At 50.0% G+C, this 27544-nt stretch overlaps 1 protein-coding gene across 1 annotated transcript in view; it reads right to left on the bottom strand.

Moving 5' to 3' along the window:
* RAI1 (retinoic acid induced 1) overlaps positions 1 to 26616 on the bottom strand; it is a 130757-nt gene extending 104141 nt beyond the window's left edge. Inside the window, exon 1 of the mRNA XM_034783980.1 lies at positions 26298 to 26616. The gene's annotated coding sequence lies outside the window, so the exon portion shown is untranslated. The remainder of the gene's footprint in view (positions 1 to 26297) is intronic.
* Positions 26617 to 27544: the final 928 nt, after the last annotated feature.

Consider the following 27544-nt stretch of genomic DNA (forward strand, 5'->3'; position numbering starts at 1 on the left):
GCCCCGCTCAGCCACCATATCATACCACGTGATTCCTTTAGTTTCTAAAAACAGTCATAGTGAGTTATGCCCATGTCTTTACTGCTATTAATGTTTGTAAAGCCTTAGATAAGTGCTCAGATCAGGGCCGGCTCCAGGCACCAGCCTGGCAAGCAGGTGCTTGGGGCGGCCGCTCCGGAGAGGGGCAGCACGTCCAGATATTCGGCGGCAATTCGGCGGACGGTCCCTCACTCCCGCTCAGAGCGAAGGACCTCCCGACGAACTGCTGCCACAGATCGCGATCGCGGCTTTTTATTTTTTATTTTATTTGGGCTGCTTGGGGCAGCCAAAACCCTGGAGTCGGCACTGGCTCAGATACCATTGTAATATGTGCGGGAGGGATGGACGGTTAGGCCAAGTCGGCAGTTCTCAGAAAGTGGCCCACAGAACAGTTAGCCGTGAGCCTGTGGAGAGCTGATTTCACGGCTTAACTTTCCAGTTGGTTCTTTGGGCCTGCAGGCTCTTCCTTGTAAAGAGCCTTGGTATCTATAGAAGCCACTGGAAACAAAGAAGAGCGGCCGGGCTTGCAACCTTCACTCGGGGCAGGTCTATACTTCAAATACTGCAGCGCGTTAGTGACGACACAACCTACACCGACAAGAGGGGCTCTCCCGTCGGTGTAGGTAATCCACCTCCCCGAGAGGCAGTAGCTATGTCGACGGGAGAATTCTCCCATCAACTTAGCGCTGTCTACACCGGGGGGTTAAGCTGATTTAACTGTGTTGCTCAGGGCATGAATTTTTCACCCCCCCGAGCAACATAGTTATACTGATCTAATTTCCTAGCCTGGACCTGGCCTAGAAGTCGCCTCTACATAATACAAGAAGGAGAGAAAACAGGAACCACCTTAAGGGACCAGAGACACCAGCTGAACAGTTAAAGATGACTAAATACTTTCCTGACATATATTATTTTTCCATGTAAGCTATTGCTGTTATTGCCCCTGGGGTGTTGCACAATCATTGGGAGGGGAGGTTATTCAGAGGATTGTAAATGAGGGAGGAGGTGAACATGTCAGTGTGAAAAGAAGGCGAGGTGTCCAAAAAAAGTCTCCAATGGTTTGAGCATTGGCCTGCTAAACCCAGGTTTGTGAGTTCAGTCCTTGAGGGGGCCACTTAGGGATCTGGGGCAAAATCAGTACTTGGTCCTGCTAGTGAAGGCAGGGGGCTGGACTCGATGACCTTTCAAGGTCCCTTCCAGTTCTAGGAAATGGGATATCTCCATTAATTTATTTTTATTTATTTATTTTATTTAGTAAAATGTGGTCCACTCTATGAAAACACTTGAGAACCCTGTCGTGGGTATTAGGAATAGTCCCACACGGCTATGCTTTCCACTTCGCTTCCTCCAGATGGAGGACGGAATGGGAATCCCTTTAGGACCCATCCACACCACACGCCAGAGGAATGACAAGCGCACTCTCTCCCCAACCCCTCCGGCTAAGCATGTTGCCTCCACAACTCTTCTAGCATCTGCTGCCTCAGGGGGCAAGAGAGCGAAACTCGGAACTGAACCCAGGTTATGCTTCATGGCAACAAAGATGTAAAGGCTGCCATTCAGTCTCCCTCTCTCTGGAAGTTTCATGCAGAGCAGCTGGTCTTTGATGCAGCGGGAGCATCACACGGAAGACCGGGTGGTTAAATTCCCAAGTGCTTTTATTACTGACGCTCAGACAGGGGCATCAGACTCAACCCTGAGTCATTTTTAATGTGATGATCGATGGCGGGACACAAAACAACACAGGAATAACATGGATCCTATCGTGCTTTCTATACCAGTCCAGTGAAATTGCGGGTAAAACATTGGCCACTACAGACACCAGCTAATCTGCGAACGTGCCGGATCCAGGCTAGATCTTCAAAACCGTCAGCTCCCAAAGCAGCCAGCTACTGCTTGCGCTAAAAAAGAATCTATGTTAGATGTCGTGGCAGGTCTTAAAGCTTCTGTGGGCCATTAGACGGCAGTGCTAGTCATATAGCGAGCAGGCATCCAACAGAGAACAGTGCTGACGCATACGCACCTAGCCGCTATATAGCCATTCGTTAGCATTACCTAAATATATACTACCATGCAAAGAGCAGCCTCCCTTTAGCAACATACCTCCTCCCCACCACACCCTGCCCTTAGAAGAATGACTTCAGCTCTTTTGCAGTATAACAGTGCTTACATTCATTCAAGGCGCATTGATGGCACACGACGTTGCTAGGCATAACTATACGCCGTATCTGGGACACGTTCCTGTACTTTTGGGTGGCCCATCTTCATCGGGCCTCATGAATTCATAAGGCAACCTCTGCCCATAGCTGCTTCTACAACCACAACAAAATTCCCCTGCTCTCCTAACAGATCATAGGTAAAGAACAGTGTACCAGGGTGATTCACACAGATATCGCTCTTAAATCTCTTTCAGACAGCTTATTTCGTGCCTTGGGATGAAAGGGGATGCATACAAAATGCCTTGTGCACCAGTGATCACCAGCTGTGTAATGGCCCCTGGGGGTCCTTACCAGCCAGTGTGAATTAGAGCAGCCCCTAAGGCTGGTTGAGCATACTCTAAAGACTGAATTTTAAACCACCTTTGTCCTGCCCTCTCGGGCCAGACCCACGGAGCTGGGTCAGAGAGATGAGGGGCACACATCTGGCACAATCCCCTAGTGCCACGGCTTCTTTTACGCTCACACAGCACGGACAAGGACTTGGTTTTTAAGGCATCACCTGAAAGACCTGCACACGCAATAAACTTCCTGGAACTCACTTGATCTGTTTCAAAAAGTTGGAAGGGCCCAGTCGATCCTCCTGGGATTCCAACCTGTGATTCCAGGGAATCTAGGGGCCTTCAGTGGAGCTATTCCCAATGAGCACCACTGTAATGAGAAAAGAATCGTGCCCTCTGAGGTATTCAATCATAAGCCTTTGACCACTAAGCCTTCCCTCCAGTTATGTCCATTCTTTTATCTCCCTTCAGGTCCCCCCCCGCCCGTCTGTCACTATTCCCTCCGTTCCCACACCAGCCTTATCTCATTCCCCTTTCCACTATGATCGGGTCTTTGATTGCATGATCACACAACTATAATGAGACAAATATTTATTTTGCAGCTATCGCTTAATCAGGCTGAAGGTATAGAAATATTTCATATACTAATCAGAGTATCTTCAGTAATCAGTATAGTAAATAACTTGGGTAAATTAACACAGGAGAACTTCCCTATCAGGTTTTAGCCTTACACATATGAACATTAAGCACTAATTTCCCCCCAGATTTGGGCCTGATCCTAAAAGGTGCCGCGTGCTAGCTCCCACTGATGTTGGTGAGAGCTGCGAGTACTCAGCCCCGCACAGGATCAGACACTGGTGAGGCGTATTTAGTCCTGCAGCCGTTATGCTTTGTTTTCTGTGTACTGCACCTTTGCATTTCCAAGGACTGTGCTGTTTGCATTCTTTTCATTGCAGACTGTCACTGAAGACACACGACTCTGGTCTCCATATGCCACTCTGGCAGCGAATAGGGACCATATAGGAAACTAGCCAGAGGAAAAGTCATATGCAGCGCTACGCTGCACTCCTTGTAAGCCCTGGTGGAGGGGCCATGCTGGAGGTGCGGTTGGGAGGGGACAGGTCCATAGCGCATGGCGCTAAGCGGATTCTGGGCGGTGTGCAGCCTACAGCCACTCAGGACGGGTTGACATAAGTTAGAGCAACTGGGGGTTCTTCATGAGAGCCATGGAGTCTCTCCACATTGAATTCTTCAGGTGAGACCTGAAACAGCCAACCTGCCGGTTCCACACGGACATTGATGATCCCAAATGACACTTTCTGTAAGTGTAGGGGCTGCCCAAGTCTCACTGGTCAAAATGCACCCCACCCCCACCCCCAAAGTGTGCAGTTTACTGTGAACAGGCTGAAGTCTTTTATAACAGAAGTGGCTGCAGTCCTGAGGCGATTCCTATAACAACAGAGGGCTGTATTCTGCTGTTCTCACTCAGTCACAACTCCCACAGAGCACAGACCAGGCCGGGACTTCAGGATTTTGCCCCTAGTATGTGAAATGTTTTGGGATCCTTGTGAATAAACAGTACTAGATGAATGGGGGATATTAGGATAATGATGACTATAAATGTAATTAGTGCAGGAAGCTCCTGAGTGGATTTCAAACGACGTCGCAAATCCTTGTGTGAAAACAAGCCTCTGCATTGTGGTCTGGTCTTGTCCCCATTGAGCTATCTGACCAAAATCTACCCAGGCATTCTTTAGTGTGCCTCCTTTATCCCGAATTTTCCCACACACTGTCACATTCCCACTGTCTGGAAAACCTAACCATAGAGCTACAGATGTGCAACTGTCTGTCCAGAGTGTCATTCAAAAGAACCCTTCACTAAAGCCCAGACATGCTATCCCGCAATCTTAACTAATACATCCTGGGGCCCTCAAGGAGTTGATAGATGTATACAGTTCCTCTTCCCTACAGCTGCAGTCCTTTAGAGAGGGTATCTAGACTCAACAATAGACCTGCTGTTGCTTTCAAGAAAGAACCTCTTCCGACAGACTGAGCTAAATTCTGCCCTCGGTTACACCCGGGTGAGTCTATGAAAGTTCAAGAGGGTTGCTAGGGTAGAACCGAAAGCAGAATCTGGCCCTTTGGAGACAGTGTCTGTAGTTTCACCTTGTGCAACAGCCTCAGAGAAATCTGGGAAACTGGTTGGAATTTAACCACCTTAGGGACAAGGCAAGCAGAGAGGAGCAGGTAATAAGATTTCTAACTGGTGCTGGTAGAAAGGAGGAAGTAATATAACCGTTTAATTAATCTGTGCCTATTAGCGTTATTAAAGAAAACAGGGAGCGATTGGAGATTTACCTCCGAGAATACCATCAAATGGGGAAACATCTGCAGGGAATTATGTGTCTCGGTGCCCAATTTAAATACCAGCATGGAAGTGTGGTGTTACTGACAGCTAGTGCTCAAGTGACACAGAAGTCATTAGCTGGGGAAACAGGGAGAAAGAGAATGGAGGAGGGGGGCAAGGGAGAAACAGAAAAGGAAGGAAAGGAATTAATTTAATAATTTAATTAAAAATGATCTTTAGAGTCTGCTTCTTGATTGGTGTGGTTTTGGGGCTTGGCGGAGCTGCGGAGAACGGTATGGAAGGAAAATCAAGGTTGCTGGGGCTTTTTGAAGCTGATAAAAAAAATAAGCACACTTTTCATGTTCAGAAAGATAAATCCCCATTTTCTCAGTCTCAAGACAATCCAGTTATTTACTGACAGTTTTACTGTGAAATAAAAAGGGCTTTAAGCTTCTTTCTACTTGACGTCTCCATAGCCTGAATATTATTAGATCCCACCCTGGTGCAGCCGGAGTTTTGGTTAATAAATTTAACGTCATTAGACAGGAAAGCCTTCTACTGAATGCTGCAATTTTTTTTTTTTTTTTCTGTTGTTGCAAGTCAGGCTGTAAGTAGGTGGCAAGAATCAAAAGAGAGGAAGTGTGCTTGGCAAACGGGGGAACTCAAAGAAAACATTTCAGTTGGGCTAGGGTTCAGCACGTGGAGGTTTGTTTTGCCAGTGTGATACTCAGCTGAATCACAATCTGGACAGACTGAGGGCCTCTCCCGTCCAGTAATGGCCCCCCAAAGCTGGGAGCTGGTGCCTACTCTCTCTAAAAGTTGAGCATTTGTAGAGCTGGTGTAAAATTGTGGATCCCTCACTTAAAGCATCTTTCTATAAATGCTCCTGCTTTTCTCAGAACCTAAAATCAAAATAGAGCTTTTTTTTCTGTTGCAAAGGTAACATCCTTCACTATAATCACCAATGCACTGCTGCCCTAGGAACCCAGCCTAAACCACACCCAGCAACAACCGACAGCAGCAGTAACGGTGGGACTATTAACCTAGTTACTGCACTAAAGGTGTGACAGGGCTGGGAAAAGAATGGTCTTTATTGCCTGGTGCTAGTCACATGACAAGGGACAGGGTTACCCACCGGACATCAATATCTATTGGCTCTAGAGGCAAAGGCACAGTTGGGACCAATCACATCCGTTCTTACTGGCAGTCACTTAAACCAAGGCCCTGACCCTCAGTAGTGAGATACGTAACTATGATCTTTACTGATCGCATCTGCACCGCCGGGGCATCCACACAGAGACTGCTCATATAGTCTCTCTTCATGGCAGGGCCCGGCTTGGCGTACGAAATGGGATGGATTTTCTGGGGAAAAGTCTCCTCTTTAGCTGATCCAAAGTCTTCATCAGGAATGTTGAGGGACTGCACCCAGAACCTTTAGGGTGGGCCATTTAATATTAAGGATTTAAGAAACAAACACTCAGCTTGAGTGTATGGACCCAATTCTTGGATCTACGACAGCCCTTTGGGGCTGCAAAACTAGTGAAGCTGGCCAGCCCTGCCATGGCTTTTCTCCTTCGACTGAGGTTTCATCTCCCACAATGCAACACTCCCTCTGCACGCAGGAAATGAATCAGCTGGTAGGCAGTACCGAAGGAGTCACTAGAACCCTCTTTCCCCTTGCCTCTCCGGAGACAAAACCCACTTCTTCCCGGCTCTCTCATCTCCAGAAGCTGAGGAGAGCACTGCAGTTTCCCTCGAGAATCCAGGCCTCCCATGTGGCTTTCCCTGTCACTTACTCGCCTATTTTTATAGTCTGGTCACTGTGCATTTGTATTATAGCGGACAATCACACAAGTGAACTAGAGGAGGTGAAATGCAACAAACCACTCAAAGTTAATTCCGGCAAGGGAGTTGGCCAAGAGCGGTATCAGTTGTTTGGGAGCAAGTGTTTGGTCAGTTATTGGGGGCATTCTCCTACCTGCTGCAGGAAAAAAAACAACTGGCAACTATACACACAGACCTCTAATTCTGGGCCAAACCCTGATGCAACAGCAACAAATGTGTAAAAGAAGCCAAATCCCACAAATGTAGGGATTAAGGCAAGATCTTTAGATCTCTGGGATCTGGGCTCAGCTGTCCGAGTGGGGCAGCAAGTCCGGAAGAAACCAAGAATCAAACCCTGCCCTGACCTACAGCCATGATTGTGATTTTAACTTGTGTAAAAAGGATAAGAGCCTCGGGCAAGCCTTTTTGTAAATAAATACTTAAAGCTGGAGGATGGGGAGAGGGCTAGGAGAGGAAGATCAAGCAATGACTAGGGGGTAGAAGTGGAAAGGAGAGTCTGCTCCGTGAACAGGACTTGGGGAGGAAGTGAAAGGAGCCCATAGGTTAGGGGACTGGGAGGAAGTGACTGTCAGGAGTCGGGAACAGTCTGTTTTGGGACACCGGGGGAGAGATCAGGGAGGCCAACAGGAAGCAGAATTGACTGGGAGGAAGTGTTCAGGGAGTAGGATAGAGAGCAAGGCTCCTTTTGGGGGTGGGGAGGAAGAGTGCATGAGTAGTGGGGGACTGGAAGAAGAGACTGTGCTAGGAGCATCATCGTTTTTGGATGGACCTTGCAATACCGCTGGGTTTGGGCCCTATGTGTTCTCTGCACAAAAAGTGCTAGGTTCCCAAAAGGGCTTTTTCTCTGGTGAATAAAAGCAAAACAAATAATTGCACAAAACGAGTATGGTTAATTAGCAGCAGATGGGTTGCAGTGACTGGTACCTTCATACCTGTGCACCCCTACTTAACAGCCTTGCACTTGGAGGTGCTCCCAGATTCTGCTGCTTTCGCCAGCTGAACAATTGCAGACCCGCGAGAAGCCCAGATACTGGAGCAGAGACAGCAGCTCCCCGAGCTGCTTTAGGGAAATCCAGTTTACAGCCAAGGCAAGGCATGCGGAGTCATTAATCTAGGTCTTCTGCCAACAGGGATGGCTTTGCATTAGCGCCGGGCCCCTTTGTAGTTCAGACAATCAGCCGTATTCAAACAGCGCGAGATAACACTGCAGAAAGCTGAGACCACTACAGCTCATTCCTCCTGTAACTGGGGGGGGTAGAGAAGAGGATTTACAGGCGAAATAGCATTGCATTAATGGGACTGCTCAGTATTCTGCACAGACGCTGGCGGATAATGTCTTTGCAAACGAACTGCAATAAATTAATTAAATTAATCTACTATGCTGTGCTTTTCCCCACCCAACAGGAAATTCAAGGATGATCGGGGCTTGCCTTATCCTTCCACAGCCTATGAAAGAATCTGATCTTACTTTCTCCCAGTTTCTGAGGCACTGAATTGCAAAGTACCACCTGCCTCACTAAACTAATCACCAGCCTGGTGGTTTAGATCACATCAGTTTTACATGTAATTAAGACTGTCCAGGAGGGCATGCAGCTGCTTACATGGTTGTTCCCTCTATACAGCAACGTGCCTCCTGCTCAGATAGGTGCAATTAAACAAGCCTGTTCACAGTCATTAAGCATTAATGCACCTCATTAGCATAAGAACGGGAAGAAGCTTTGATGCAGGGAACCCCGCAGGAGAAAGCGAGAGAGAGACACACATAGACAGAAAGGCAAAGGGCTGGCCCAGTATTTCCTTGTGGCACTGATCAGCCATTCGGGGTCCATTTCTCTAAAGCAATGAGCCATACCACGACTCCCTCCCCAGAAATGCGACTGGGTTTTCTCCTCCCCTCCCCCTTTCTAAATTATGATGTGTGTGGGGGAACTGTTGGGATATTAACCGAGTGAATCCATTAATAAGCTGAACTCTCTGTTGGCTTTGACACTACACACTAAAGCTTTAAAGAGACAGTGCCCCAGACACTGGAGACGGGTCAGGGACAACGGCTCTAACAAAGAGGCACTGTTGCCATCAGGGAGTACAATCCCTGGCAGGTCCGGTTGTCTTTGGAGTTATGTTTTTCAGACACAAAGAGCAGCTCTATATTTTCAGTCTGAATGACTTTTATTTGATGCTAAGGAAAATGAGAGGAAAGAAAGAACCAAAGCAAAGTTTTCATTGGAGAGAGCACAGGGTGCGCGCGCCCTCGGTAACAAGCTGCGGCAGTTCGGAGGGCACAATGGCTGCTGGCTCTGCAACACAGGCAGCGTGCTCTGAAATTTACAGCAGTGACCGTATCACAGTGTGAGAGTAACATACACCTCAGAGTAAGGTACAGTTGGTGAGTGGGGACTTAGATTTACTTACTTTACTTAAACTGCAAGTTCTCTTTATTATGTGTTTGTCCAGGGTCTAGTCAGCGGTTTGAGCATTGGCCTGCTAAACCCAGGGTTGAGAGTTCAATCCTTGAGGGGGCCACTTAGGGATCTGGGGCAAAATCAGTACTTGGTCCTGTTAGTGAAGGCAGGGGGCTGGACTCGATGACCTTTCAAGGTCCCTTCCAGTGCTAGGAGATAGGATATCTCCATTATAAACTAAATAAACAGGGCTCGGCTCTGCTCTCTGGGCACTCCTGTGATACAATAATAAACAACAACAATCTGACTAAGTAGATTGGAATCTTCTTAAGGTAGTGACCATGTCTTCCTTTGCATTTTTACAACACCTGGCACCAATGGAGCTGCTCTGGACATAGGCACCGACTCAGGGCTGGAGCATCCACGGGGAAAAAATGGTGGGTGCTCAGCACCCACCAGCAGCCAGCTCTCCCCTCCCAAACCAGCACCTCCCACCCACCAGCGGCCCCGCCGATCAGCACCTCCCCCTCCCTCCCAGCGCTTCCTGCCTGCTGCAGATCAGCTGTTCCGCGGCATGCAGGAAGTGCTGGGGGGAGGGAGGAGCGAGGGAGGGACGTGCTCAGGGGAGGAACAGAGTGGGAAGAGGCAGGGCAGGATAGGGGCTTGGGGGAAGAGGTGGAGTGGGGGCGGGAGGGCTGAGCCCCCCGCGGCAGATTATAAAGTTGTTGCTGCTGGCTCTGGGCACCAGCACAATGCCAGTAAGTAATAACTCCTCAGCCTCGGCAGTTCCCCACTGGCCACAGACACAGAGATTCCCAGTACAACTGCAGAGGGGCTTGAACTAGAATCCCAAACTCAGTCTAGAAGGGACTGACCTCTCTACGGTGGTCATAACTGGAAACCAAAACTGAACTCTGGCACAGGGCCATGCAAAATCTAGACACACAATTCAAATATCACATTCGGTGCCTTGATCCATCAAGGGATGAGTCCAATACACAGACAGGGAGGTAAATTATTAGAGATCCAAATATCATGATTTCCCTCCTACTGAATCGCTATCATGGACCAAACCAAGACCCCACATTTAGGTAGGACTTGAAATCCAGGTCTGAAATGTCCAGCTGCGGCTCCTATATTATAAAACCTTTGCACAGCACTGAATCATAGATATTGAAGCTGAAACCTGTGAAATCACCTATCCCATCTAGAGAACAGCGCAGGCTTGTTCCCTACAGCATATTCTCTGGCTCTTTGTCCAGTCCAGTTTTAAATGACACACGTGTCCACACATTCACCTCCTCCCTGGGAACAGTAGCACACAGCTTAACCAGATCTCACCAGTGGACAATATTTCCTAAGACTCACCCTGTACTTTTCCTTTCCTATTCCTCATTCCATTGCTGCTCGTCATGTCCCCTTGTACCAGTCTCTCCCTCCTTGGCATTTATATCCTCCAACTCTAGACAGTTATCATATTTCCCTTAGTCATCTGGCCAAGCGATGCACATTGATAACAGCACTTTCCCTTCTCTAGCACCTCCTATCTCGGGGTCTCCAAGCATTTTGCAAACGTTAACTAAATCAGTCTCGCAACACCCTCGTGCAGTAGGTTAGTATTTCATCATCCCCACGTTACAGACGGGAGACGCTCAGGCATGGACTGGTTACAGGCCGGATCCTGCGAAGTTCTGGGTCACCTCAACTCCCACTGAACCCAATGAGAACTGAGGGCACTTTGCATTTTATAGGATCTGCTCTTAAGTGACCGGAGATCACACTGGGAGTGAGTGGCAGAGCCAGGTCGGCACCTGAACCACAAGACCATCGCCCCTCCTCAAGAACCACAGCCCACCAAAATCAATGGCAAGGCTCCCATTGACTCCAATGGATCAGATCAGGCCCTGACTTGGGTTAGGGTAGCTTTTTTGGGACTGATCAACCAGCGAGCTGGGCTTTTAACCAGCAGTGGGCTGGGAGAAGGACTGATGCGGAGGATGATCCTTGGTAAACCCAGCATAGCATTGCTCCCTGTCCCTCCCCACTTGCCTTTTTGTTATTGCAATTGGAAAATCACCCTCCCCGCCATTGTCTGGAGTGAGGCTGGCTCGCATCTGAGCACGGCAGCGCCCGGCCCGCTGTACTCTTGAGAACGGGATAGGAGACGCTTCGGGTTTTATTGAAGGCAACTTCAATGGCACGTGGAGGAAAGAGCCTTGAAAATCCACATCCCTCCTCTCCCCCCCGCAACCCCAAAAAGCGGAGACAGTCTTTGTTATTAAACCAATGCCTCCTTCCTATAGCTCTGCCTGTTGTGAGGAAATTTCTCGCCAGTAGCAGCCGTCCCAGGGCTGTGACATTGCTGTAATGCTTGGCGCTCAGCTCTCACTCTCTGGCAGCGGCAGCCGCGTCTTTTTGTCATTATTGGCTGTGATTGCAGGGGGTGCAAGCCAGCTCTCCCAGCGCTGACACAGAGCTGCCTCCTCCTCCCCCCCCTCGCTCTGGACGACCTGCCCTCGGAGAGGAGGGGGCGAGCGAGGGAGTCCGTCTGCCGCTACCTCCCCTCTGTGAGCTCCACATGCCCAAGCCCACATGGATAGGTAGGAGTCCCAAAGGGGCAGCTGGGACGCTCATTAGGAAAGTAGTGACAGATGCATTCGCTATTATAAGGTGGGGTGGGGGGAGGGGGAAGCTATCAGAACTACAAAAAAAAAAAAGCCTCACAGTTTTAACGCTGCCACATCCTTTTTTAAAGGATGTTGGAAAGCAGGAGGGATTGGGAAAATCTCTCTCGTGCCCATACTTCCTCCGTCTAACGTAACTTGCAATCCAGACCGGTATTTAGCATGTGCCCACCAGCAGTGTATCCAGCATTGACCATCCAACTGTGGAATACCACCAGGCCTCGCTGCTTGAGTTAGGTTTTTTTAATGGGACTGTGTTGGGTCTCCATCCCCCACCCCACCCCACATTGCCCCGGGTGCATCCAAGCCTCTCCCAAGCAAGGTCGCTGGGAGCCCAAAGACCGGCCATAAAACGGAGATACCAAGGTGCAGCTCAGAGAGACGACAGGTCCCAGCATGAGACGCACCTTCTGGATCTCAGCAGAGGCCGCTGGGATGGTACAGGAGCATCGCGTGCTGAGACCTGTCGGCCGTACAGGCTCCGGCAATGTGTTATATATAAGAGAATGGTCACAGGTCACATTGTATAACTTCAGAGTCTGTGCTCTGGCCACCTCTGCACAACGGAGGGAAGAGCCAAATCAACCCCACCTAATGCTGTTAAGAGAACAGCTCCAGTGATAACCAGAGAACAACAAATGCTGCACCTGCAAGACAACTCCAACACAACAGTCGGAATTCACATCGCCACCGCAAAGACCCTTCTACAAACAGCAGCAAGAAGCTGGGATCAAAACGCTGCTTCCCAAAACTCTCTCCCAGCACATCTATTGCTTTCCCAGATTGTGTTTTTCATTATTATTATTCTGCGACACAGAGCGCTGCTAGTACCTAATACAAGAGGGGCTATTTACAGCTGCAATCATGTCTCCTGATCTTCTCTGCTCCTGCTTTTTAAAAATAGGCTGAGATTTTCAAACCCAACTGGGGGGACTTTTCCCCCCAACTCCCAATAGGAGCTGTGGGGCTAAATGCCCTAGTTGCCTTCAAACTGCAATCAGAATCTATAAACCTAGGTATAACAAGCAAAAATCTCCCCACTGGTGAAATTCTAGCCGGCCCTCAGATGCCTTCCAACAACCCCAAATGAGCCAGTCCTATTGTGTGCATAAATCTTCGCATGGGGCCCACACGCCTCCGTGCTATTGATAAAGTGAAACGAGTCTTAAATATTTAATGAGCGAATAAACCTGTTAAGAGGATATGATGAACTGCATGCCACAGCTCTGCATTTCAGCTATCCCCACCGTACCTTTACAGGGGTTTTATTTTTAAGGGAAATCAGCAGCAGCAGCTGCTGTTGGAAGCACGAGGCCACGGAGCGTGTGTGCTGTACCAACAAGAATGCTAACACAATGCTCCACTTTGGAGGCATAAATATGCCATGCCAGTGTATGTTATTAAGTGGGGGGAAGGGTGGGGCCTTACTGACTCACACTGATACCGAAAGAGAAAAAAAAACAACCACCCTAGAACTGAAGAGATTCTACAAGAGGTAGCAGGAGCCAGCCTGCCGGTTAGAGAAAATGTCTGAACTCTGTGCACCATTTAGTTTTGATTTCTAAATGGGAGAAAGGCTGCTCTTGTGGTCAAAGCACCAAGAATCAAGAGGCCTTGGGTTCCATTTCCAGCTGTATCACAGATCTTCTGCGTGACCACAGGCAAGTCACTTGGGTCATAAACTGCCCTGACTCCAACTCTGAGAGAGACGTCTGGAGTCTTGGTTGCACAGGGTGTGAAATCAGGGAAGTATTCGGTCCTTGATCTCTCTCTGCTGTACTTGCATCCTATTCTGCAATGAATGCCAAGGATCAGAATCTACAGTATAAAATGGGATAAAAACACGGACCAGACTCAGAGAGGGCTTTGGCTCAACTAAACGGTGTTTGTAAAGCACAAGATCATGAGATGAAAGGGTTTATCAGCAAAGTATTGTTATTATCAATGTCTTTTTACAACATTTATGTATTAAGATTATTTTGATGATTATTATTACTGGAACTAGGGGAATTCTGCAAAAAAGTCTCCATAAACCTTCACTCGAATTTTTACATAAATGAAATTCAGTTGCACTTGTACCACTTTTGTGTTTACATTCTCTGAATATTGTTGCCGATTCGTTTATCAGCAGGAATATTGGCCAAAACAGTTATTTTTTGAACAGGGATTGCAGGATATTTGGAGAAAGTGGATTTAAAATTCTTATTTGCAAGCACTTGCACCAGAAACCTGACTCTAAGAATTACACTCATCCAATCAGGAAAAAGAAACATATCATGTGACTTAAGAGACCAGTTAAAACACCGCTAATTTCTGAAATTGCATATTCACAATGAACACCTCACAAAAAAGCAAACCTCAAGAATTATTTGCAGAAATTATCTGGATTATAATTTTGAATAACGAATACAATTGGGGGAACTCAGAAAGTCATTTTGAATAATGAATGCAACTGGAGGAAAGCACAAATGACTTGTGAACAGAAAAGAAGTGAAATTCATTGAATAATTGTTACGAATTATTCACGTAGCATTAATTATTATATGATACCAGTGCCCAGATGCTAAGATAGATAGATCGGTCCCACAACATTCTTGGTACTGTACAAAAACACAGATGAATACGCTACACTACAGCTTCAAGATGTATAGTATTTTTCATGCAAACTCTAATCCAAAACACTTTCCAGAATTAACAGTAACAGCAAAATAAATTACGTATTGCAGGCAAGGGGGAAATTATTTGCAAACCAGTGGCAAGTTAATGAAGCAACGAGATACAGGAAGGCTGCACCAGGTGACAGATGCTCTTGCACCAAAAGTAGTTTGGTTGCGTGTAGGGACCAAATGTAGAGAAGCAGAAGGATGCTGAGACAGGCTGGGCTGAGAGGGTTTAAAAACAAGGAAGGCATTTCGGGACTGGGTCTTGGAATGAACAGGAAGCCAATGCTGGCATTTGAGATTGGGGTGATCTGACAGAGTCCTGGGTTTTGCTTGAGAGAGCGGGCTACACCTTTCTGCCCGTGCTGGAGGCTGGACAGTTGGAACCCAGGGCAGCCTCAGAATACAGAGTTGGACGAGTAAGAGGAGAGAAAGGTAAAAAGCGGAAGGCCGGTGTGACAGATTTAGCCATTTCCTGCAGTATCCTGGACAAACCTTATTGAATTAAGTTAAAACCTTATCAAATTATGTTTAAGCATTTTAGGAGTGCACTGTATTAAAAATGCAAATATTTATGTACTATTGTGGGATTATCTAGAACGTCTCTGGGGGGCGGGGGGAGAGACATGACTAATATAAACCCTGGGAAGTGTTCTGAGTCTTTTAAACAGTGGTGCCAGACAAGAACGAACTCTCTGCTGAGTGGGGTTCCTAGGAAATACATGGGAGGAGGGGAATACAAATGTTCACCTCCAGACCAGACATGCCAAACCTGTGGAAAAAAAGCAGAAATTGGGCTTGGTTTTGGATTAATTGGCTTGTGAGTTGCTTGTTGGCTAGTTTTTGGCTTGTAGCTTGTTGCTTCTTTTTATTGATTGGCTCCCAGCAAGAAGGGGCAAGGGGTAGGGAGAGTCAGGGGTGCACAGCGGGCCCACCACAGTCCCAGACTGCAGACCGGGGGGATCTAGTCACAGTGTGTTGGGGTTCTTAGGGACTGGCTTGTTTTGAACTGAGATTAGCTTGATTTTTAGCTTACTGTGAAGTCGGGGTGCTTATTTACCCTGTGAAAATTGGCAACTGTGCTCCAGACCCAACCTTTTGAAGCTATGTCCAGAGGAGTTAACCCATCATCTGTTCCCAGGGTCCCAAGATCAAAGGCCCAACCTGTATAAAGCAGTGACTCTCAGATTCATAGGGGGGTTTGTTCTGAGCAAAAGGTGTTATGAACTTGTAACCACAGAAAAACCTCTGCGTGGGGTTTGAAGGACTGATCACCTGCCAGAGCCCACGGCAGCGTTGGGATGATCTCTGGTAAGCTTATTAGCATGCGTGCAGGTTCTTGTATTGGTTTTAATATGTTTTCTCTGTAATGCTTTCACCTGAAGAATACATGTGCTTGCTTAGAGAGCACTGCGTGGTAACGTCTAAGTGTGGGCAATTACGCTGCTTATAGTCTCTGGGGAGAAAGCGAAGCAGGCCTGTGTTGACTGTCTGGCTCGCTGGGGACCTCAGTGTAGGCAGGGATCTGTGCAGCCTGGAAAAACCCATCAGGAGGGAGAGAGACGCAGGTCTCTACACAAGCGAGGTGACAGCTTAGGAGCCGGGAACCTAAAGTGGGTGTCATTGCTGGACCATGGAGAGAGAGTACTGCCCTGACCTGTGACAGATGGCCAAGTGGGTAAGACTGCAGTCTGGGACTTGGGAAACCAGGGTTCAATTCCCTACTCTGCTACAGACTCCCTATGTGACCTTGGGCAAGTCACTTAGGCCTAGAGCCTCAAAGGTATTTTGGCACCTAACTCCAATTGATTTCAACAGGAGTAAGGCCTCTACATATCCCTGAGGAGCTGGGCCTTAGTCCTTCAGTTCCCCATCTGCCCAATGGGGATAATAGCACTGACCTACCTCACAGGGCACGTGAGGATATATACGTTAAAGACTGAGGCACTCAGATACTCTGGTGATGGGGGGGGGGGGGGCATGGTAGTCAGATGAGATTTTGTCAGATCCCAGCACAACTCTGTACTTCCCGCTGTACCAGACTGAGTCAAATCCCCGGCCTCCTCACGGAAGTGGTTAGAGCAGCCTTCCAACCTGTTTTAATGGGTCTAGTCAGGAAGGACTGAACAGCCAGAGGCAGGCAGCTTAGCCTGACCTGTCCTTTTCACTAGGAGTCAAATGCTAGGGGCTTAGTTTGATTTTATTACACGGTGGGTTTTGTACAGCCTTCGCCCGGTTCGGCCACTGAATCCCCAAGGGGGCTGGTCTTGCGCTAATGGGGAGGTAGGTCTGAACTAGGGAGCAGGCTGGTAGGGGGCGGTGTCAAGGCAGATGGAGCTGTGAGAAGGCAGGCGTTTCAGGGAGGCAGCTGAGGAAGGAAGGTGTGACTGGAGCCTGCATTTGGGGGCCAGCTGAGAGGAGAGACATAGGGCACGAAGGGGGCCCTGGGCATGAGAGTGAGTCGGGGCGAGCTGTTAGGGTACACGGCTGCAGAGGTCACGGTGTGAATACAGAACGGCTGCTAGGTCGGGGAAGGCTGAAGGTGTGTAGAGAGAAGGGCAAAAGGAGCAGGGGGCATGTTTGGAGGAAGGGGGCTGCACTCAGGAGCTGGGGGCGCTGTCACGACAGCCATGCCAAAGCTAGTCGGATGGAACAGCTGATTGGCACCAGCGCGTCGCTAGGCTGATTGGAGAAACAGCATCTGTCAGTCACCAGCCAAGTGGATCCGTTAATTTGCACTGCCGCCTCCCCTCTCTCCTTCTCTCGGTTTCTTTCATCACTGCTAGAACCACTATAATGTGCCTTTCGTTCCTTTGTGTTTCTCTTTCTTTTTCACCCCTTCTTCTGCGCTGCTCTGCTGGAAAAAATACCAATGAGGGGTCCCGGCTTTAGACCAAAGGGCTAGTACATCCGCACTCGGAGCGGGGGATTGGAGAACAGCGGCCTAAGCTGACAGGGCTTGTCCATCCTGAAAAGGATTAAATGTCTTTTAAAGGTCTCCGCGGACCTCCCCAGCAGGTGGCAATGAACTCCACTGAGCCTTACAAAGGCTGACAGGTCCTGTGGTGCCCATTTTGCATGTGGCTTGGTTAACGCCATCGATAATAGCGCTGGTGGCCTGTTTCCCTGGCAGGCAGAGTGAACCAAGAGCAGCCAAGCTGGCAAGAAGTGACCAAAGTGTAGCCTGACGAGGCCCAGGCCTGTTCTTACATTTAACGTGGAGGTCTGGCCCTTGCTGACTACATGTTCCAGCATGCAATGCTCCAGCTGGATCCAAGTGAAAGTCCCCTGGCTCAAGATGGAGCACTGAATGCTTAGAGCCCCATTCTCTGTGTCGGAACCCCACGGCTGTGTCAAAGATGGGAATTCTGCAACTGGTGCCCTATTTTTGCAAAGCTCTTTGCTAGTGGTTCACTTTCCCTCCACTGGGCAAAGCCTGTTGGTACAGGGGGGATCATGGGTAACACTGTCTGAGGATACGGACTATGGACAGGTATTACTGCTGTAATCAAGTGTGAGAACACGGGAGTGCTGGGCTGATAGGAGACTGGTTTTATTTCCTGGCCCAAGTGACACAAATGTCTTACCCCAGGTCACATGACAGGGGTTAGCTACCATCGCACCTTCCCTTTCTTGTGAAAAATCAAATGCAACAAAATAAAGTCAACCAAAACCACCCACCACAAACCAATGCTGGCAGTTACCAAGGCACACAAATAGAGACGGCCAGGGTGAAGGCCATCAAGAACTATTGCACCATCTCTGAATCTCAGGGGTTTTCTGATCACACAGACACTTCTTGATAGCCAAACAATTCCTTTGGCTGTGATCTGTCTGGCTGTGGAGGCAGGTCTGCCACCTGGGGCCTACCTTAGCTGGTTTTGTCATTGTCAGTAAACTAGAGGGGCAAGTGTTACTTTGGTGCATGGTCACCTGCAGCACCATTCTGAACGTCCTAAAGAGAGAGACCAGCTTTTTTTGGTTTGCTTCAACTGTCTTTTGTTCCTCCAGCAGCACTGACCCTGAGGGTGGGTTATGATGTATGACACTGATGTGGACAGTATAGTCGTTGGCTTGGCTGCTTGCCAGCCAATCTCCTCAGCGTTTTGTCCTTATAATTCTCCTCCTCTAATTTCCTGGTGTATAACTCTTTTGCAGCTACTTCAGGGTACACGCTCGTTGGCTCTAGAAGCTTGCTACAGCAGATGCAGGCATTATGGTGTTTGTCCTTCAACTCGTAAGTCTCTGAACTGGTGATCCCAATAAAGCATTGTGAGATGCGCTTTCATTGGAACGGGTCCAAGTATCTTCTATTTGTACCAGCTTTTGATGAGTGTGCACAAAAAGGGCTTGGCATAACGTGCTTGGACTGATGCATCAGAAAGAACGGTTGAAATTCACCATTCATGAATTGAGGGCCACTCAACTGGAATCCCATGGTGAGCAAACTACATTTTTATAATGTGGTGTTGCTTTGCTACTTGATGTGTAGTGCAACAGACCAAATTTTTAAAAAATTGAGTAGCCCACTAATAAGAGGTAATCTTTCCTATTTCGTTCCCACTGACACCAACCTTGGACTAAGGGCAATTAGGAATCTCACTGTGGCTTCAATGGCTCTTTTTGCATTCTCTTTTCTGTGTTTATTGCCGTTTCATATTTGGATACATTATCTGGTCACAGTAGGCCATCTCAGACTCTGTTCTTACACTTCTCCATATGCAAGTAGGCACTGGGGATGACGCTTCGTATTTTCAGATTCCCTTTTCACCTCTTTCGGCAGAGCCAAACAGTGTCCCCTGGAAGGGCCGTATCAGTCAGGAAAGTGATACTGCACCTGCTCAAGGCTCACAGAAGATGCCGCATGGGGAAGGGGGAAAAAAATCAGCATCTTTTCCTTCAATGGAAAAGCTTCCAAAGATGGGAAATCATGCGGGGGAAACGGAGAGCATCCCAAACTCAATGGGCTCTCCTGATGTCTCCCACAGTAGGAATGCCCAAATGGATTAACCTCAGCAACAGCTTGGTGGCTATGGTGTTTGCATAATACAACGTTATGCGTCAAATAGTGCCTTTAATCCAAGACTCTCAAAGCCTTACAATGGTGGGTAGCTATCATCATCCTTGGTTTGCTGATGGGGAAGCGGAGGCCTGGCACTGTTAACTGAGTAGTTCAAAGTCACAGCGTGAGTCAGCAGAAAAACCAGGGAGCAGAACCCTGGTGTCCTGATGCTGTAACCATCAGACTAGGCTCCCCATGCTTTGAGATCTCAGCAGATGTTTGGCAATCTGGCTGAATTTCCCCTCTTCCTCTCTGGGAATCCAGCTCAGCTCCTCACAAAGCCCCATCTTTTGTCGGTCTCTCTCTCTAGACTGAGTCCTTGCTTTGCTATCAGACAGGCCCGCTTCCTCTCCGCCATTGCGTAATGCCTCTCCGCTGCCCCAGCCTTGCACCAGAGCCAGTCAGCTGGGGAGGGAAGACGGTCACCAGGACTGCCAGATTTCCCTCCGCATCCCACAGAACCCTTCTCCGTTGTGACACGAGCGGCTTGCGTCAGCTCCGCCGTGGCTGGAAACAGCAGGGCTGACAATGACATTTGCTGCCGAACGCCTGACATTGAACTCAGCCAGTTAGAACATCGGGTGTCTCGCTGGCAGGAGCAACCGCTCAGCTTCGACACCGCCAGCCAGCGCGGGGACAGGGGAGGGAGGGGAATGAAAAAGCAGAAGCGGCAGCTAGACAGCTGCCTCCTCCTCCTCCTTTTGTGCAGAAATGTGTTTTTGTTTGTCAGTCAAACAGATTGTTTCCCCCTTCTTCACAGGCCAATTGTTTCTGCTGCCACGAGATAAGGGATTGAAAAGGGCTATATTTTGATGGTTCTGAATCTGGGCCCTCAGAATTGGAGGGTAGACATTGAGGGGGAGGAGATTCATGTTCAAATTGTCCCTTTTTTCCCTTTCTCCCTCCTTCTCCTGCCTGGAAGCTGCTTCTGCCTCCCAGCTCTCCTGCTATTTAATCTCCGCGTCTCTGGTGCACTCAGGAGGTTTATGCCATTTCGTCCTCTTTGCACCTGCTGCCGAGAAGAGTCCTTCTGTCACCTCGCTGGTCTCTCGCCACGGCTCCTCCCTCCATTCTCCCACTGAAAAATACCAGCAGAGCAGAGCTGGACCCACTGCAGACGTACATCGAAGGGTGAGGCCTTGGTGAGGTTGTCCCCCATGGTGAAGATTTTGTGCGGGAAGCTCCTAGGAGGGTCAGTTACAGTAAATGAAGACGTGGAAATAAACTAGTTGGTAGGAACAAGACTTCATCCCAGGAAGATCAGGACTAGCAAAAGGCCAGCGCCTAGGACACGCCACCAAAACAGTGTTGACGTCCAAGTTCAGCTGGAGGGAGAGTCTTCTGCAATAACCCATCTTGACTGCTTCCCCAAAAATTAATACTGGTGATACTTAGGCCGATTACACCGAGTTTCTGGGAATTTGGAGAGATGAGAAGCTGGGGCTGAGACCCACCAAACTCTGTATTATTAGGATAAGTGAATTATTTATGTTCTGGGAGCACCCAAAAGACCCAATCGGGATCAGGGCTCGTGGTGCTGGACTCCGAACAGACACAGATAAAGAGAGTCCCTGCCTTAGAGGCCTTCCATCTAAGATATCGGGTCGCACTGGAACTTGTGGGGATCAGTCACTGATGCGAAGGCCCAGAGCGAGAGTCCCTTTGCTCCTGTATACTGGTCCCATCTTGTTTAATTATTATCCAGTGCTCAGGAGCAGAGGGAGGGGCTTTGCCTCCCATCCTCTGGGGATCACAGCCTGGAAGGGGCCAGCATGGTTCATATCCAGCTCATAAGCCTCTCAGAGCTCAGGCTTGAGGAGTGAGATTCACTCAATTAATTTTGCTTTGGCAAAAAGTCCATTTTTATTGCTATTTCATGCCTTCAGTATAGATTTTCTCTGCTTGTCTCAAAGGGATAATAAAACCCGACTCGTTCTTTTTATAAGAAGTCTCACACTCCCTCTCGCATTGGGCTGTCATGTTCCCCACCTATACATGTAAATTTAAAGGCAAAGAGTTGTCATTTAAAGACAAAAAATGACTCAGAAAGCCAATCTGTGAGCAAAACCCATCATATCCTGGCTCTCAAACTAGGGCACCCAAACTTGGTGACATCAAGGGCTGCCCTGTCAACCTCTAACTGGCCTAGAATGGAGCAGCCTGGAGCTGCCCGTCCTATTTATTAGGGTGGCGTGGCTTGGGAGACAAGTCCTAGCAGGCCATGCTCCATCTTGCTTCAAAACCGCTAAGATCAAGATGGCCGAGGGCCTGCTGGGAGCCGCACTCCCACATTACAGGTGATGGCCGCTTGGGCTGCATTCGGCTCCTTGTCCACACCTTGGCTGTCTTTGCTGTGAAAAGTTCCACCTGGATGTGCTAGGCCTGATTCCCTTCTACCTCAGGCCTCGGGCTCTATTGACCATTGCTGTGCAGTGCTAACACAAAGGGAACAGAGCTGGCTTCAGGAACAAGGAGTGTTGCGGCGTGTTGCTGGGGATAGGGCATGCGTGGGCTGAAGGAGAGGGGACAGGACCCGCCCCCAGCTATTCCATCCCCCTGCAAAACCCTATTGGGGCCACTGCAGCAGGGTTGCAATTTAAGGGCGTCCCTCAGAGTTGTCCTTGCCTGCATTAAGGGTCACAATGAATAAGGGAGGTGCAAACTGTCTCTCCTCTGCTGCTGCCAGCAAATGGATGATTCCTGGTGTTGTCACTGACATAGACGGAAAGTGGGTGTAGGACTGCACCATTCCGACATGGCAGTGTTTTCACACTCAGGGTAAATGACAACCCAAGGTGCAGGGCAGTGGGGAATCGGGTGTCAGCAGCTGATATGAATAAGGAGAAGACTTCAGCTGAAACAAAGTCTGAATTTCCCAGCTGTAACTGTATGTTTGATACAGCAACCTGCATCTATGGGCCTAACCCTGCAGCAGGGCCTACCTGCAAACACTGGTCCTGATTCTCCTGTCACTTACGCTGGCGTAAACCAGGAGTAAACGCCAATGGAGTTAATGAAGCAACATCTGTACAAAACCAGGCAAGGCCCTGACTTCAGGGTGGTGTTTTGCAGAAATGTAGCTATATCAGCGTACTTGCATCAATGCAAACCGTTAGCACAGATATGCTGCGCTGGTTTGAAAAGGGGCTTCTCTCTGTATAGACCAGGGTAAAGTGAGAGGCAAATCAAGCCCAGCTGGTGAGGATCTGATTGTTTACGGTAGATTATAAATGTGAAAGTTTGAGAGGAATCTTTTTTTCGTTTTTTTTCCCCACCTAACCTGCCCCCGCACCTCCTTTTCCAACCCAGCCTGTCAGCTGTTCTGTCGGGTCGCTTTTCCACTTCGTTCTGTGAATGCAAAGCCTCCGCGGCCAGGCATGCAGCACCCGCAGCGAGAGGAAACCCACAGATGGGTCTGCTCCTGCAGGTGTGGCTGCAACTGACAAAAGTTTTAAAGGTGGCTTGTGCTGGAATGGGGGAAAACGATAAGAGCGAGGAAACCCGTGAGAATAAAACCCTGGTTAACTGAAACTCTCAGGGTCCAGAGGTCGGTTACTGGCATGTCTCATGCCTAGGGCTCAGTTTCACGGTGCTTTCAGGAGTTCACGTATGTGAAGCTTCAGCCTGGTTCTACCAGTTAAACGAACCCTCTAATATCCCAAAGGTTCGGGTGTTTCCACTGACAAGCGCATGAGCAGGATTCACAGCTCACCCTCCCTTGTCTTTAACAGCCAAGCACTAGGTGGTTACAAAGAAGTAATTTAACTAGGGATGGTCCGGAATGTAAAGCCTAGATCTAAGTAGGCCTGTATTTTGGAGAAGTTTGGGTATGGATCCAAACTTCATGGGTGAGCCCTATAATGGAGTGGAACCAAAACCCAGATCTGAATATCCCCAGATAAGAACCTAACATTTGCAGCTCAGAAGGAGGTTTAATGCAGGAGCAAAGACTGCCTTTGCAGGGCTCTCAATGAAGTAGCATGTGAGGTCCCATCTACAAGGATAAGCCTCTAGGCTGCCTTCTTCCAGCCCGTGGCTCCCCACACTTGGGCTCTGGCACCAGTTTGTGGGGGAAATCAAAATGGACCCAGTTACTCAATCTACAGAGTAGTAGTAGAGTGGCTCAGAGACAATGGGTGGTGGGGACTTTTGGGAGAGGCAAACCATTTACCTGAGTGCAAGGTGTGTGACAGATGGGCCCCTTAAAATACATGTTTAGCAGCAGTTGCCCTGCCTAGATGAACCCAGAAACTCTTTTCTGAAAGCTGTGGATTCTGAAGAGGAACTTATGGGTGAGACATTGGACACAGGCCCTCGGCATGGGTGGTCCCTTCATGAGACAAGGATGGCATCCGTAGTTCTTTTGTAACTAAATTCCCAATTTAGACCTATTCTACTTCTCTAAATTTCCCCATGTAGCTTTGAGCGGGTGTAGTATTCGTCCTCATTTCCTGTTCTTATCTGTTCTGAACAACTCATGTCCCACCCCAGAGGAAGCTGCATTTGGTTGCTGAAGTGACCCCAGTGCAACCTGCAAAGCACTTTGCAGGCCTCCTGGACAAAAGGCAGTAGAGAAACATTAAGTCATTGTCATTATATCACATGGCTGCTATTTTTAAAGCCTTGTCTTAATGTAGTTGGGGACCTGGGTCATCCTTATGTCAGTGGGAGATTCAGTGGGGTAGGAGAGACACCTACCATAAAACAGGTCCTTTTCTCCATTTTTACCAGCTGCTTAGTATCCTTTTCTAACCCATCCCCCAGCATAGCTCAGGCTGCATTTTCATCAGCCATTGGGTGCAATGGCTGAGCGATTAAGGCACGACTACAATCCTGAAGGTTTGCATTTGAGTCTCGCTCTAGCTCACACTGAAAGGTCACCTCCAGTTCACCCCGCTGCAAAATGGGTACCCAAACCACCAGGTTAGGGCAGTCAAAAGCAGTGGGACATGATGCAGGCCACATCGCTTCCTCCTGTCCCTTGACTGGGACAAGGGACATGCTTCAATCACATCAGCCCAATGAGCCAATGTCTCAGGGGAACTTTGATTGGTATAAACGAGGGAAGTCCAGCGGATAGGACTGGGACATCGAAACTTCTGGGTTTTAGACCCGTCTCTGCAACTGACCCATGGTGAGACCCTGGGCATGACCGCTCCTGTCTCTCTGCTTTCCAGTCTTTAAAATGGGGGAAAACAACATTTTTATCCCCATTTGCAAAGTGTTTTTAGGAACAATAAATGAGAATGAAAATCCTTCCTGTTACGGTGCCCTGGGCACGGATCATTACGTGACCCAAGAGCTGAATACAACTCACAGACCATCCCTCCCATCACAACAGCAAGGACGATGTCTCAGGTTTTAGCACTACATTGGTTCTGTTCAGATGTTGGGGGGGGGGGGGGCTGTATTATTACTATTATTATTATCCCTGGGGTGGGTAGGATCCTGCTCCTCACAATGTGCCGTCAGGGAGGCACTTTTACAGGCAGCGCCGAAGACATGCAGCATGAGGCGGCGGCTGGGCGCTGAAGGGTCTTTACAGCTGGCTGTAGGCAGGAACAATTGGATCTGCCTTGTGAGAGGCCCTGCACCTTTGGGGGCCCCAATGTGATCCTACACCTGAGTACAGGGCTCCATTCTGGGCAGTCACAAGGGGCCAGCTGGAGGGGCAGGTTGCTTGTCAGCAGCCACCAAGGGGGCCGGTAGGGACCACTGGCCGCTGCAGGCTTTTGCAAAGAAGGGATTGATCGTGTCTCAGGGGCCCCTTGGTGGTCCTGTCCAGGCAGCAGGGAGCAAACACCCCCCCCCCCAGCAGTTCTCCGGCTCTGACGTCAATTAAAGGCTCCGACAGGTCCGCGACGTCAGCCAAGATGTATTGCAAACAGATGGAAAGCCCTTGAAAAGTCAATTCCTCGCGGAAGGGAAATAATATACAGTGTCTCCTTCAGGCTGACACTCGGGCCGCCTGGTGCAGGGGGCTGTTTACTCGCTAGGGAGAGACCTCAGAGCTCCCACTGCCTTTTCTGTCTGGGGATTTCTATGCTGTAGCCAGCGCTGCACAAAATCAGGTCTGCGGCTGCAAAATCTGCTCCAGCCGAAGAGGTAGACGGGGGCGGGGGTGCCAGGGCTCCCAGGCCGGGGGTCCGCAAACTTTATTGTGCAATGCAAAGTTCTGTCCCGGTGCTAGAGGGTTTGGGTTTGGGTCAGGGTCTCCCTGCGCTGGCCCTGGCTTGGGAAAGAGCTGATCAGCTGCAGGGCTTGTCTTGTTCCTCTGCCCGGGAGCCAGGCACGGGCAGACGCCGGGCTAGGCTCGTGGGGGTGGGTGGAAGGGAGAGAAGCGCAGCTCGAGGGCTCCCCGGGAAGTTGGCAGCAGGGCCCGGGTTGGGGGACGGGACACGCCCCCGCAGTTTGGGAATCACGGGGGGGCCCGGAGCACAAACCCCGCGCGCCCCGGGGCTGGGCTGCGGCCGGCCGGCCGGCCCGCGGCGACGTGGAGTCAATCGCAGCCAGGGGCTCTCGCCTCCCCGCGGGGCCCCGGATCGGTCTCCGGAGCCGGGCAGCGGAGGCACACAGGGGCGCCGCCGGAGCCAGAGTCGCTGTCCCCGGCCCGAGCCCGCTGGCTGCTCCCCGGCGCCTGGTCCGCCAGCCCGGCCCGGAGCCCCAGGGCACGCTCGGGCCTCGCCCCCCCGGGGAGCTGCGGCTGTCGCAGCCCCGCTCCGCTCCGCTCCCCCCGCAGCCGGGCGAGGCTCCGCCGCTCTTACCTCGCTCCGCCGCCGCTCACCGCAGGCGCCAAGCGGGGCAGCCGGGCCGGGGACGCGGGGCGCGGAAGCTCCTCCGGTGCCCATCCATGGGAGCGCCCCCCGCGGCCGGATTTCCTCCCCGCCTCGCTGCGCTGCGCTGCGCTGCGCTCCCCCGGCGCGTCCCGCGGGCCGGTCAAGGACTGCGCGCCCCGGGCTTGGCCCCGCTCCGCCTGCAGCCGAGCGCGCTCCGGCGCGGGTGTCGATGGCAGCCCGATCCCACTTCGCACAGGAAGGGCGAGCGGGCGAGGAGGGGGGGAGAAGAAAGTTAGAGGCATGGCTGGATGCTGTCGGAAGTGCACGCTCATGTTTCCCTCCGGGGAAATCCAGGTGTTCAGCCCGGGCCGACAGCCCCATCTGCCGGCCGGCTCGCCCACGTGGCCCTGCCCGTTGGGGTTGCAAAGCTGCCCCGCCGTGGGATGGGCCTGGGGGGTCGAACCTCCCAGCCGCGGCCAGGCCAGCCCGCTGGGGGTACCCCGCACGCAGCCTCCCGCGGGGCGCTTGTAGCAACGAGCGATCGGCTCCAGAGGGGGTTGACTTTGGCTTTCCTAACTTCTAGCTGGAGACAGGGCACTGAGGCGCCTGGTTGAGCGGAGGTGGCTTATTCCAGCTGTTTGGGAAGCTGCCTCTCAGTGGCAGTTTTGCTGTTCGAATTTAATAGGGCTTTCAGAGCCCAACCTAGGGGAAGGAGGGATGTTATTTGGAGCTGACAGCTCATGTATGAGCCGATGAACCTCTCCTCAGATGGAAGTGCCCTGAGAGGTGATGAACCCACAGCCAGGTGGGGTCACCATGCTGCACACCCTGGCCACTTGGAGGGGATTTCATAGACTCCGGCTCCAATCCTCCATCCAAAAGAATAGGGAAGTGAAGGAGAATCTCCGTTAGCAGGCCAGGGGCCTAGGAAATCCAGGCCGATAAAGAACAGGCTTCCGTCGGAGTGGTAGGACTCCCATCTACACTTTAGTTTGAGTCCCAGGATTATAAACTCATAACGAAGTGGCAAGACAAAATGGTATTTGTTTAGGTTGACCTGGCAACTTGACAGTTGTGTATCTTTGCACAGGAGTCAGCTTGAAGGAAATGGGGTGCAGTGGGGAGGCAGGGCAGAGGAAGCATATTAAGTGAAGAAAATTGGCTGTAGCCAGCTGCACTTGTCTAATGCTTTTTTTGTATTTTCCTTACCATGGGGTACTTTGTTAGCCTCATAA

Source organism: Trachemys scripta, chromosome 10, assembly GCF_013100865.1.
Source record: "Trachemys scripta elegans isolate TJP31775 chromosome 10, CAS_Tse_1.0, whole genome shotgun sequence".
Taxonomy (NCBI): domain Eukaryota; kingdom Metazoa; phylum Chordata; order Testudines; family Emydidae; genus Trachemys; species Trachemys scripta.